The sequence below is a fragment of the Euprymna scolopes genome, chromosome 6, assembly GCF_053919585.1.
Source record: "Euprymna scolopes isolate OS-2025 chromosome 6, ASM5391958v1, whole genome shotgun sequence".
NCBI lineage: Eukaryota > Metazoa > Mollusca > Cephalopoda > Sepiida > Sepiolidae > Euprymna > Euprymna scolopes.
In genome coordinates, this window is record NC_136487.1 from 155,085,798 (window position 1) to 155,099,579 (window position 13,782).

At 35.3% G+C, this 13,782-nt stretch overlaps 1 long non-coding RNA gene and 1 pseudogene across 1 annotated transcript in view; both read left to right on the forward strand.

Annotated features, from left to right (window-relative positions):
• The first annotated feature begins 1,892 nt into the window (after positions 1-1,892).
• LOC145278363 (5S ribosomal RNA) lies at positions 1,893-2,009 on the forward strand (annotated as a pseudogene).
• Positions 2,010-2,645: 636 nt separating this feature from the next.
• The window catches only part of LOC145278066 (uncharacterized), a 54,047-nt gene continuing 42,910 nt past the window's right edge, over positions 2,646-13,782 (forward strand). The window contains exon 1 of the long non-coding RNA XR_013868305.1: positions 2,646-4,192. This is a non-coding gene — a long non-coding RNA (uncharacterized LOC145278066). The remainder of the gene's footprint in view (positions 4,193-13,782) is intronic.

Sequence of the window (13,782 nt, forward strand, 5' to 3'; positions counted from 1 at the left end):
CGTGGTGTAATGGGGAAAGAGGTAGCTGGTTAATTTTAATGGATTTAAAACCAAGCTTCAATCTTCACATCATCAACGCTCTGGTCCCCATCTGGTATCAATCGAAATGAATGGCTCTCGTCTTGAGGAGGCTCCATTTTTTTGACAAGCTTCTGGTTCTGATCTTTACTCATATTTTGAGATGGAACACGTACATCAAATCAGTTGCCAATGCTGCTGGAAAAATTATAGGATCGTTCTACCGTTCCAGTAGATATCTCACTGCTGATGCAATCCTCTAACTGTATAAGAGCCAAGTATGTCCAAGGATAAAGTACTGTTGCCACACCTGGGCAGGAGTTACTGAAAACAGCTTATCCTGCCTTGACAGAATTCAAAATAGACTTCGTAGCCTAGTGGGGGTTGCCCTTTTCTCTTCCCTGCAACCTCTTTCACACAGAAGAGACATTGCGAGCGTGTCTCTGATTTATCGTTATTTTCATGGCAAGTGCTCGTCTGAGCTCCTATTTATTGTCCCTTTTCGCCAAACTTTCATGAAACACGCTTGTCTATCTGAAAGCACTATTAATAATTCCCCCTAGTCTTTATCTGTTCTTAAATCTAAACGTAGATTCCACGAACAAAGCTTCTTTCTTAGAACCGCACGCCTGTAGAACTCTGTTCCGTTTCCCTGCTTTCCAACTGACTACAATATGGTTGTCTTCAAGTCCAACATAAACAAATTCTTGATGAGCCGTCCCCTTAAGTCGTCCAATTTACCAAATTTCCACTACTGACGATTACTACAATATTGTCCCATTGACTACTGTACACTACTTAACCCTTATCCTCAAGTGGCCTTCGGACCTTGATAAGTGGTGATTCCTTTGTAAAACAAAATAAGCTGCATGTGGCGGGCGACACTTAGAATACAATTGTGAATTACTGAGGACTTCTACTTTGTCATGGCTGAGCAAACGAAGACATGTTACCTCCGTGGATAAAATAAAGGGTTTTGTTCGAAATTCCCTGTCGATCCAAGGTTCAAGAGTTAAAAAGAAAGATTTTCAAATTTGACAAAATACACGTGAACACTAGATAAGAACAGTAGTCCGAATAATCCAAGTAATGTGAATTATTAATCCTCATCTAAAAAATTCAGAAATTAATATTTAAAAATTTTAAATATGCTAATCAAACTTGGGTTGTATTAATTTAATTTCATTCGATGGATGTTTTGCTGTGTTTGTTTTTGTTTTTTTTTGTTTTTGTTTTTTGTTTTTTTTTTTTTTTTTTTTGTTTGTTTTTCAGAAATCAATCATTAGTCCACGTGCCGAGGAATCACCACACGGAAAAGGAAACACTGTGTGCGTCTGTGTTCGGCTGTGCGTATGCGCACGCGCATGTGCTTGTGTGTATGTGCGTGTGCTTATGTGTGTGTGTGTGCGTGTGTGTGTGTGTGCGTGCGTGTGTGTGTGTGTGTGTGTGTGTGTTCACGCGAACACGCGCATGCGCATGCAGATGTACGTTTCTCTCTTTTTTTATTTCATTTTATTTAAGTCGGAGTTCTCAAAACTCAAGGGTTGACACTTGATTTCTATATGAGATCAATAGGTATTCGAATATTCCATTAAAGTTCTTGAAAATTAATTTTCCACTCACTAATTGACCAATTACGTGATGGGAGGATTACAGATTTTTTTTTCCAGATTCCGATGCAATTACCGATTCCGATTCTTTTGAAATCACTAAGTATTTATATGTAGAGTTGTTATTCTTTAGATTACTGTAAAAATCCATGTGATATATTTGCAATAACGTTCAAAAAATACACTTGTGTGGTTGATCTATAAATTTTAGTTTTGTTTGCAGCTGAAAACCATTTCACACTTACCATTTTATCTTTAGTAGTAATATACGGCATAATCGCGTTGACGCACAGGTTCTCGTTAGATCACCGAAGTTAAGCAACGTTGAGCCTGGTTAGTACTAGATAGGTGACCATTTGGGAATTCTAGGCGCTGTGTGTGCTCTCCGCTAATATCGACATTTGTTTCCAGTCGTCCTGTGCATACACTTCACTTGCCACTGGTATTTAACAATGTCGACGACTCAGTTGGTTGAGGATTGCGCACCCCCTGTCACAAAAATCTCAAGCGTAGGCACCCCTACGTGGGTATCCATAGTCTGTCAAAGACTGAGGGAGCCTGTGTAGTAGTAATGGAAAATTAAGTTTCAAACAAACCAAATAATAACCAATTTCAAGGATCGTTTTTGGCATCGGAATATAGGCACAATTTTCTCCGATTATAATATCGATTATAATATCGATTCAGATAGCTTAATAAGTTCCGATTTTTTCCATTCCCGATTCCGGTTAATCGTCCCAGTATTATTAACAATGTTATATATCTTTCTTGTGATCTCTTCGTTTTACAGGAATTCAGGATAAGAATTCATCTTGTCTGGTGGAATATCCAACTTCGTGATGTTACTATAGATAACATCACTTGAATAAGGTGCATCATCCATAATGATACTGAAGTGATTCTATGTCAAGTTAATGTATAAAACTCACTATGTTTGTCTGTCTGTCTCTATATTTTTAAACTCTATTTCTTCTGAAAATAAAAATCGCAGAGCAAAGCTAGAGGTCTTAAATTATAGCCAATGGCACCCAAATATTTTTTTTTTTTTTTTACTTTTTAAATCACGACTCTATAATGGTCCTGGATATGACCTTAAACTATATCCGATGGTGAGGCCCATGTTTGCGAGCTTTGGGGAGTGTGGAGCCACCCTTTAATTGCCATTCCTCCCAGGTCCACTCTGACCCGGACGCGTAGTATCTGTTAGGGTCCCAACTATCGGTTAAATAGAAACCGACTTTAAAAATATATATATACTCTATTAAAAAAGTGTTCTTCAAAATAACTGGATTCGGCATTAAATAACCTGAAAAGGGTTGATATGCCGTAAAACAATGACTCTATAATAATATATACAAAATCTGGATGAATTAAAATATTATATTTAAGCGTATTTTAAGACCGGTCAAAGCCGAACGCCCCACTCGCTAGTACTATATGGTTCTGAACATTTAGTCAGAGATTACTTGTAAGAGGAAGTATCTATGGTAGTAACTAATAATCACTCAAGTTTTCGGTGCTTTTTTTTATTTATTTAATATTATCATTTTATCCTTTTGTTCTGGTTGTCGATGGGAGCATTCTCTTCTGCTAATTTTATATGTTCCAACCGAGAGAGAGTTTTAGACTAACCGTGTATTTAAGCGCGATTGTTTGTATCACGCTTGCACTTGGTTCAAGTTGTCAAGTAGTTTTTGAAATTCTTGTTCATGAGTACCTATTTACTATGCCTCCCCACGGGACAGAGTTAGACACCAGGGTCGTTTTTTAAGGTGGAGAAAAGGTACAAAAATAAAAATTGTCTCAGTCGTGAAGGATTTCTCCTCCACCGAAAGAGAACAAGAAATGTAAGTGCAGCATCTGAAGAACAGATACTACACTTTGATCTCCTCTGATAACTAGGATGATGGAGATCTCCATAAGAGTTCAGTTTGCTCGCACGTGTGTGTCTTGTAAATTTATTCTGCATGGGCGTTTGTTTGCGTGGGAGTGTTAATCTCCGCGTGTGCGTGTGTGTATGTGTATGTGTGTGTATGCGTATGTGTATGTGTGTGCGCGTCGGTACATCTGCTTACCATGAACTTTTTTCTGTTGGTCGTCCTGTTGTGCACCTGTTAACGTGCGTGCGCACGTGTGTGTGTGGGGGGGGGGAGGTTCGTTTGTGTGTGTCTGCATGTATTTGACGTGCGTGTGTCCGTTTGTGCTCGTGTGTGCGCCTTCCCCTAGCGCTCGGTGCACACTGCACGCGTTGAATATTCATGTTCCTTGGCCAGATGCACCTCGCAAACATGTCAGGATGTTCACGATGTTTTGTCGCTGCGACCTCGACGCAAAAGAAAGAGACAGACAGAGAAAGAGAAGTGAAAGAGAGTGAGAGAGAGAGGGGGAGTGAGAAAAGACAATAAGAGAGAGACAGACAGAGACTAAAAGGGGAACTTAGTGAAGAGAGAAGGGTGAGGAAAGAAGATAGGGTTAGTGTGAAAGAACAAGGAGTATAAATTGGTAGGAGGTGGAAGGTGGGATTAAAGGTGGAGGGATGGAAAAATGACGTCATTTTTGTAAAGGTAAGTCTAACAGTAACCGCCCCCCCCTTTTTTTCGTGTCGTAAGCCGGATTTTTTTTTTTTTTCACGATGCCTCTTTTTTCTTGTCTTTTTTTTTTTTTTGGAGAGGTACTGTTGTTGAGAGAGAGAGAGAGAGACAGACAGACAGAAAGAGAGAGAGAGAGAGGGGAGAGAAAGAGAGAGAATTATATATATTTATATAGGTATTTATAAATATACTATATTATATATATTTTTCCCTTTTTGAAAAAAATTGTCCTTTTTAAACAGTTGCTTTTATTCAAAATATCGGAGGTACATTTCAGCGAGTTATCTTCCCTTCGATACCAAAAGGGTAAGTGACAGAACGTGGGAAAATGAATGTTCGAAAAATGTGGTCTTTAAGGTTTTGCAACTAATTTAACAGCAGGAAATTGTTGCTATAGTTATACCCTTGTACAAGACAACCAATGTATTAATCTGAACATTTAAGTTCACACACACTCAGAGAAACCACCGTATATATATATATATATATATATATATATATATATATATATATATATATATATATATATATATATATATATAGTAATTTATAAAATATATATGGCGATTAAGCTACACTGAATATTCGGCGTTTCATCCACTCTAGGACTCCTCAGGCTTATGCTCTACCTACGTATTGAGTACTTTTGAAGTAAATACTTAAAGTTTACGCATAAATCTATACTTTCGTATATTAATTTTATGTGAGTAAATTAAGTAGTTAGATATATATATATATATATATATATATATATATATATATATATATATATATATATATATATATATATATACCGCTCTCCATGTGGGGGTACCAAATTGGTTAATGGGAAAATTATTCCCAACTCGCATTTAGGTAAAAATGCCCTTTCGTAAATAATTGAATTCATTCAAGACGTATCGCAAAAACAAAAACTAATAGCATATATATATATATATATATATATATATATATATATATATATATATATATATATATATATATATATATATATATATATATATATGATATTAGTTATATATATATATATATATGATATTAGTTATATATATATATATATATATATATATATATATATATATATATATATATATGCTATTAGTTTTTGTTTTTGTTTTTGCGATACGTCTTGAATGAATTCAATTATTTACGAAAGTGCATTTTTACTAAATGCGAGTTGGGAATAATTTTCCCATTAACCAATTTGGTACCCCCACATGGAGAGCGGTATATATATATATATATATATATATATATATATATATATATATATATATATATATATATATATATATATATATGGGGGGTGCTTGTGTGTGTGTGTGTGTATGTTTAAAGGGGAAATGTGTTTATTCAATTATATTTCACCTTTTATTTATACCAGTCGTTTAATTTATGAAGCTCATAATAACTACAAATAAATGACAAAAAAATCTATATTACAAATTTCAAGATGTTGTCCATCTTTCCGTTTATTTCTTTAAGTACGTTTAAATGTTCAATTCTTGACAGCACCTGTTTCATAGCGCAGAATCATTCATGTAATTATTGTGTCAATTTTGGAATTTATTCCATCCATCAGAAGAATAGGAACTCATTAACTTTAAAAGAAAATAAAAGGAATATGGACATGATTACAAAATCTGAAATCGGAAGAGAATTTTCAATTGTATTTTGTTTTAGTTACGCAATTTCTCTCTCTCTCTCTCTCTCTCTCTCTATATATATATATATATATATATATATATATATATATATATATATGTGCTTGTCTCTCTCTCTCTCTCTCTCTCTCTCTATATATATATATATATATATATATATATATATGTTTGTGTTTGTGTGAAAGGTTGTTGAAAGAGGAATAAGGGAGAAGGCTCTTGGGCCATGACATTTCGAAGCTAAATGCTTCTCGTCAGAAATGGAAGAAAAAGTTGGCATTATACAAATGTAACGGTAAAACGACGACACCGGTTTTGAAAACATTCCGATGAGATATGGAAAAATATTTTGAGATTAGGATTGGAAAAAGAAATTGTTATGGGGAGGCTAATATGATAGGGATAAAAGAAAAGAAGAGAAAAATCAATAAAGACCAAAAAAATATGCAAAACAATATATAAAGAAAACGAAATAATAAGTAAAAAATTGATTTATAAAAAGATGAAAAAAATCAAAATCTTAAAAAATATTTTAAAACCTGATATATATATATATATATATATATATATATATATATATATATATATATATATATATATATATATATATATATATATATATATATATATAAGTGAACGTGTCTGTGTGTCTGTGTGTTTGTTTGTCTGTGTGTATGCGTACATTTTCCTTCGCAATAACTCGGACTCGAAATTTGATATACAGGGTACTGAGATTTGGGAAAATCTATGCGATCGGTTTTCGGCCAGAAATTTGGCTGTTGGGTCAAAGTTCAACGATTTGACCTTCGAGAACTCTATCAAACTCCTCCGACAATTGTGAGTCTAAACACTTGAAATTTTAGATATAGGTTTCTTGGACATGGATCTAACTTAATAACTTGATTTGAGCCCAAAACAATAAATGTTAAAGGGTCATAATAGGGGTCAGAGTTAAAAAAATTGACCGTTTTTTTTTTTTTTTTTTTTGTTTTTTGCTCAGCATACACCTCCAAACACCTGGAAAACGCCGGGCACCCATGCTAGTATATATATATATATATATATATATATATATATATATATATATATATATATATATATATATATATATATAAACGGTTATTTTTGGTCCTCCGACAAAAGGAAGGTGGACCTGTAAATTCACCCATGTCCGTTCGTCTGTTCGCCCGTTCTTCTGTCCGCACTTTTCTCAATAACTACACCTTGGATTTTTTTTGGAAATTTTGCACAAACATTAAACATGATATAAGTAAAAAAAAAAAAAAAAGTAACAGAACGGATTTTCCGGGTAAACTTCGGTTGCCCCTAGGGGTGCATTTTGGGTTAAAATGATTAAAATTGATATTTTGTGCTTATTAAAAAAAAAAACAAAAAAAAACTGATGCCTTGGATTTTTATAAAACTTTTTGAAAAGTTGTAACTAACTGATTTCTATATAATTTTATATGTCTATATTTCGCGATAACTCTTGGGTGTGCCTCAGGGGCTTCTTTAGGGCGAGTAAAATTTTGGGACTATTTTACCATATTTGTCTAAAATGTTCTTTGTATTTCTATTTAGCAGTTTTGCACGGTGCAAAACTCAAATTTACATATGTTACGGCCTCAAACTGCAACGTTTGTTCATTTTCACCAGGATTTGACGTCCCTTGGGGACTTTTGGAGGTAAATAGGGAGGGGGTGGTGAACTTAGTCATTTTTTATGCCTCGTTCACTGTGCACTCACGGAGGACTATGACTCACTTGTTATTGTTATTTTCGTCCCAAACCAGTCACAGTGCCACTTGAGGTAAAATTTAAACTTCACACACACACACACACACACACACACACACACACACACACACACACACACACATATATATATATATATACATACATATATATATATATATATATATATATATATATATATATATATATATATATAGGAGGGCAGTATTTTTAATTTATTTATTTTTTTACAAATGGGTCACCATTTATCAAGGCCCGGGAGCCACTCGAAGATAAATGTTAATGGGTGTACAGTGGTTAAAGGGAGCATGTAGTAATCATTAGTAGTTGAAATTTGCTATATTGGATTGCTTAAGAGGAGGGATCATCTAGTACTTGTTTACATTGGACTTGAAAACAACCATATTGTAGTCAGTTTGAAAGCAGGAAAACAGAACAGAGTTCCACAGGTGTGCAGTTCTGGGTTTAGGCACAGATAAAGAGTGGGGAAATTATTAATAGTATTTTCAGTTAGACGAGTGTTTTTTTTTTGTTTGTTTTTTTTTTGTTTTTTGTGAAAGTCAGGAAAGGGGGAAACATAGATTGGAGCTCAGACGAGCACTAGCTATGAAAAAAAAGCGATAAAGCAGAGACAGGTTCATAACATCACTTCTGTGGGAAAGGGGTTGCAGGGAAGAGAAAAGGACATCCCCACTAGATTACAAAGCGTATTTTTAACTCTCCCAAGGCAAGATAAGCTTCTTCTAGCAGCTCCTGCCCAGATGTGACAACAATACTCCATCCTTGGACATAGTTGACTCTTATACAGGTAGAGAACTGCATCAGCAGTAAGATATCTACTGGAGCGGTAGAAGGATCCCATAATTTTTCCAGCAGACTTGGCGACGAATTAGATGTACGTGTTCCATCTCAGATCAGGAGTAAAGGTCAGACATTGAAGCTTGTAATAACATGGAGCTTTCCCAAGGTCAGAGTCATTCATTTCGATTGATGCCAGACGGGGATCAGAGCGTTGATGATGTAAAGATAGAAGCTTGGTTTTATATGCATTAAAATTAACCAGCTACCTCTTTCCCCATTGCACTACGTGATCAGAGAGAACTTAATCATTTACTACCTTTGAAGTGTTGCCATACATGCTGTCGTCAGCATAAATATCTACGAATGATCTTAGGATGTGATTTGGGAGATTATTTATGTAGATCAGGAAGAGAATTCGGCCCAGAATGGACCCCTGAGGGACTCTAGCATGAACATAATGAGCTTATCACTCTGCCTATCAGCCTCTACTTTTATGAATCTATCAGAGAGAAATGATTTAATAACTGAAAAGATATTTCCAGCTATACCGTAGCTAGAGATTGTGTGGAGTAGACCTTTCTGCCATGCCCTATCAAAAGTCCTAGAAAGGAAGCCTCCATCGGGAGTCGCTAATCCTATACCTGGTAGCACATCTGCTATAGATCTAGCAGAACGGAAACCATATTGCATGTCACTGATGAGGTAATTTTTGCCTGCTGGTTGACTAATTCTTTATTTAACATTGATTCCAGCAACTTACTAATTAGTCTGTATTGAGAGTGAGATGAACGATCACTTGAACTACGGGACATACTGATGAGGTTTTCTAGGGTGTTAGGGAGCAATTCTCCTTAAAACAAAGTTTAAACGGCATTATAAGCATGGTAGCTAGTTGAAGCTTTTTTAATAGTATAATAGGAATCAAGGCAATATCACGAACATACATTTGTATGCCGCATAGTGTGTTTTCAGACAGAGGAGGAAATATGAGTTGGCGGTCCTGATCGCATAGGATAGAATTAGCTGTAAGGTTTTTTCGCAAAGAATTTGGCACATATATTCATATGGATAAAAGTATGATACTAAATAAGCTCTATTTGTTATCGAGCACTGTTATATAAAATGTAAGCACTGATTGGATAAACTCCCATGAACAAAACATCAAGACTTTTTTTGACCTTTCATCTAAGGACTCATCGGATACAAAAAACGTTCCCATTAAAAAAAAAAAAACTACATGGCGTTGCAGTAAAAAAAGGAAACAAACAGTTCACATTGATTAAATATACATGCATCGTTATCTACCCCCCCCCTGAAATATAACTTTTTTTATTTCTTACTAGCGAGAGGTACCCGGTGTTTCCCGGTTGTTTGGAAGTGTGTGTGTTAAAAAAAAATGTTAAAAGAAAAAAACAGTTTTAGTATAAGGAACCCCGAAGCCTTGACGCGAAGGTGGAAACGAAAAGGGGAAAAACAGACATCTAACCATCTCGGCCACGATGGGAGAGGAACGATAAGCGCGTTATGTGAAGGTTTATGAAGCGAGATAAACAGGTGCGAGGAAGTGATGTGATGTCTGACCTAGTTTCGCGCTGCAAGCCAGATCATTGGCTTTGAGAAGACGCGGCGAGCTGGTAAAAGTCGAGTAAATTAAATACACACGTTACCCCCATTGTTAAGTCGTAGTTATGATTTAGACGCGATATAAAAAGTTTTAAGAAGGAGCGAGCCGACCGAGGATCAGGGCAAAAAAAGCCTTTTGCAGACATATACAAAAAGCGAACATACATACATACATACATACATACATACATATATACATGCACACACATTTGCCTTTTTATATATAGATGAGTGCATGGTGGTTTACGGCATCGTCTAACAAATATCAGTTGTACTTCTGTGACGAAAACGGTTCCATAATTCTACCAAAATTATTGATTAAAACAATCATTGGTTCCGTGAATAAAATATTAATCATTAGAATGCAGCTTAATATTGTTTACGTATATGTGCTTTGTTGTAATATGTTAAAATCATCGAGATTTTACCTTGAATGTGTTGATCTATATAAAGAATAGAAAATCCCCCTATTTTGGTTGAGCACTTTGTAATTATATTTTCACTTGACGCGTATTTAAACGATTAAGCGAAGCCCAACATTTGTTTGTAAACAAACTGACAGTCTGGGCACTGTTCGACGGGCAAATATTAATTTAAGAGGCATTTGAGGAGCAATATTTCCGGCACTGATTCTTGGTTAGAGCTGCCGACTGTTAACACGATGATTGTAGGTCCGATCCACGGCTGGGAAAAGGTGTATGTCTAGCCGCACTGATGAGTTGTGATACAACGAAACAGCACTGTATGTGGACGACTATATATATATATATATATATATATATATATATATACTAGCATGCGTGCGGTGTTGACCGATCGTAAAATATGCTAAATATGATATATCAATTCATGCAAATTTCATAGTTATTATTATAGAGCTAAACATCTATTGACTATTATATTGTACCCAATGTATAGTAATGATTTCGAAAGTTAAAAATAAATTCACGCACTATATTTTTTTGCTTCATTTCAATCTCATGGCGCTAAAATTTGAGAGGGTTACATTGTGACAAGAAAATTTAGAGTTTTAGTACGACATATATATATATATATATATATATATATATATATAATTATTTTTTTTTTACTACAATGTGTGTGTGGGGGGGTATGTGTGTGTGTGTGTGTGTGTGTGTGTGTGTGTGTGTGTGTGTGTGTGTGTGTGTCCGCGCGCGTGGCAACAGACTAGTAAATGCGAAACTACAAACATATTACTGAAACAGAACCACAGTATGTCGGTCGATTTATAAGACCTTAATAATTCGGTGTAAAAAAGCTTTATTGAAAGGAAAACAATTTTTTATGATACAACAAAGTCAAAACGGCAATCCATATTGTATTTAACGTAACACTCTTCTACAGTTTTGCAGTACTGCCAATCATCGGAGTGTGATAACTTCTCTCCAACATCTGGTATTATTCAAATGATGTCAGGCGATAGAAACCAATCAGGTCCACTTCTGGTATGAAATAAAACTGCACTAAACGAAGCACTTGCCAAAACTGATAGAAAAAAAAGAAGTTGGTCCTAATTGAAATGAACGGATCTTGTCACAAGGAAACATCTTGCCTCGACATTTTCTGGGTCTGATCTTCCCCTCTGACTTGGAATGGAAGATTTACACCATATGCGTTGCTATTATTGTCCCTATTTACTTGCTTGCGCACGAGGGCAGCGTTTGACACAAGGTCGATTTTTAATGCGGGGAAAATTCAGCTACCTAAAAAGGGGCACTCTGGAAAGGAACTCAGTCTTTAAGGATTTATCCTCCATTGACCGAGGACAAAAAAAGATGAAGTGTAGCATCAGAACAGATACTACACTTTGCTCCTAGCGTCTATTTATAAACTAGTTGGATCATTTTATCGCTCGGATAATTATCTCACTTCGGACCTAATCCTCTACCGGCATACGAGCCAAATATGTCCTTAGACAGAGTATCGTTGCCATATCTAGAGAGGAGCTGCTAAAACTACTTTTCCTGCTTTGGCACGTTTAAAATCTGCTTCGAAATCTAGTGGTCAAATCCCTCTTTTACACCCTACTCCCTCCTTCTCACACAAAAGACGTAGTGAGCCTATATCTGCTCTATCGTTATTTCCATAGCAGCTCTTCACCTCAGCTTTTATTTATGCTCCCCTCTATAACATATTCACGGTAGACACTCGTCTAATTACAACAACTGCTAACAATTTCTCTCATTATCTATCTATATCTAAAACTAAACGAAAATCCCATGAGCAAAGTTTTTTTTCCATGAAACTAACCGTCTGTGGAATACAATACCGCGAGGCTGCTTCCTAACAGACTATAATATGGTCGTTTTCAAATCTAACATGGCCAAATTCCTATATAGCCGCCCTTTTAAATAAACAAAAAACTCATTGCCAATAATCGCAGTGTTGTCTCGCTCATTAACTGACACTTATTAATCTTTACCCTCAAGTGGCTTTTGGGCCTTGATAATGGGTAACCCCTCCTGGTAAAAAATAAATATCGAAGTTATATTATGGAAACATTGATAACCACAATTTTGCATGGTGATTATGCTTATCAAAGGGTATCAGGTCTATCCATTACATTTGGTAAAATCGGAAGTTGAATTTCACACAAAAAGTTTCAACCATGATCATAGTTTCATGTTCAATATTAAAAAAAAAAATCAAGCTTAATGTCATATAATATGCGGGACTTCATTGGCTACAATATGGATCATGTAGCGAGTCTTAACTATGAAGTCAATTGAAGGCATCACCAAAAGTTTGGTAACGATTGCTCTAGTGATGTAGACACTAGTATGTAACAAACAAACAAACAAACAAACAAACAATGTGAGAAACGAATAAACAATTCCCACCGTACACATAACTTCCGAGGTAAAAAAAAAAAAAGAAAACAAGTTTAAAACAAGCGTCTAAAAAGACAACCACTACCAAGTTCCACTATTAGTGTTGTCTCATCAATCATCTGACCGATGACCCTTATACTCGAGTGACCTACGGGCCTTGATAAAACGGTAACTCCCTCCTCTAGTAAAAAAAAAAAAAACAAAAAAAAAAACAGGAAAAATGCCGAAAGTTTCCCTAAGCTTCATCGTTTTGAGACCGAAGGTAAATAATTGAAAATATCAGTTCAAGTGGATCACCTGACGCTGCCATTCAGATTTCCACCAACTTCACCTGCCAACTTGTTTGTTGGCCTTAAGTGGAGTCAAAGCGAAAAGCCAAGGGGCCATGATTTCCAGAAAACCCAAGGGGCCATGGTTTCCAGAAAAAGAACACGTGACATCTACAAAACACAGTTAATTTAGAAACAGCTTTTTAGGTCGGTCCTAAAACTACTACCTCTTTCTGAAACAAAGAAACGGACGCAGTTTTATAAAAAATAAAAGCTGTTCTTTGTCCATGTGCAGTTGCATAAGGTTTTTGACATTTAATAACCGATTAATTTTAAGAGGTTATATTCTTTGTATTTGAATGGCAACCAACGATATCGCTTTTGATTATGAATAAAAGAAAATTAAATAAGGCAGGTAAAAGAGAACATTGATGGTATAAACACAATGTCATAAAAGTTCGAATGTAACCGATAAAAACGGTTTTATGTTGCTGTTCTTTTTAATATTATTAAAAAACATTTCGAGTTAAAATATACTTAGTATTACATATGTAATTGGAAGAAAATCATGTTTGAAATGTATAGAAATTATACAATATTTCA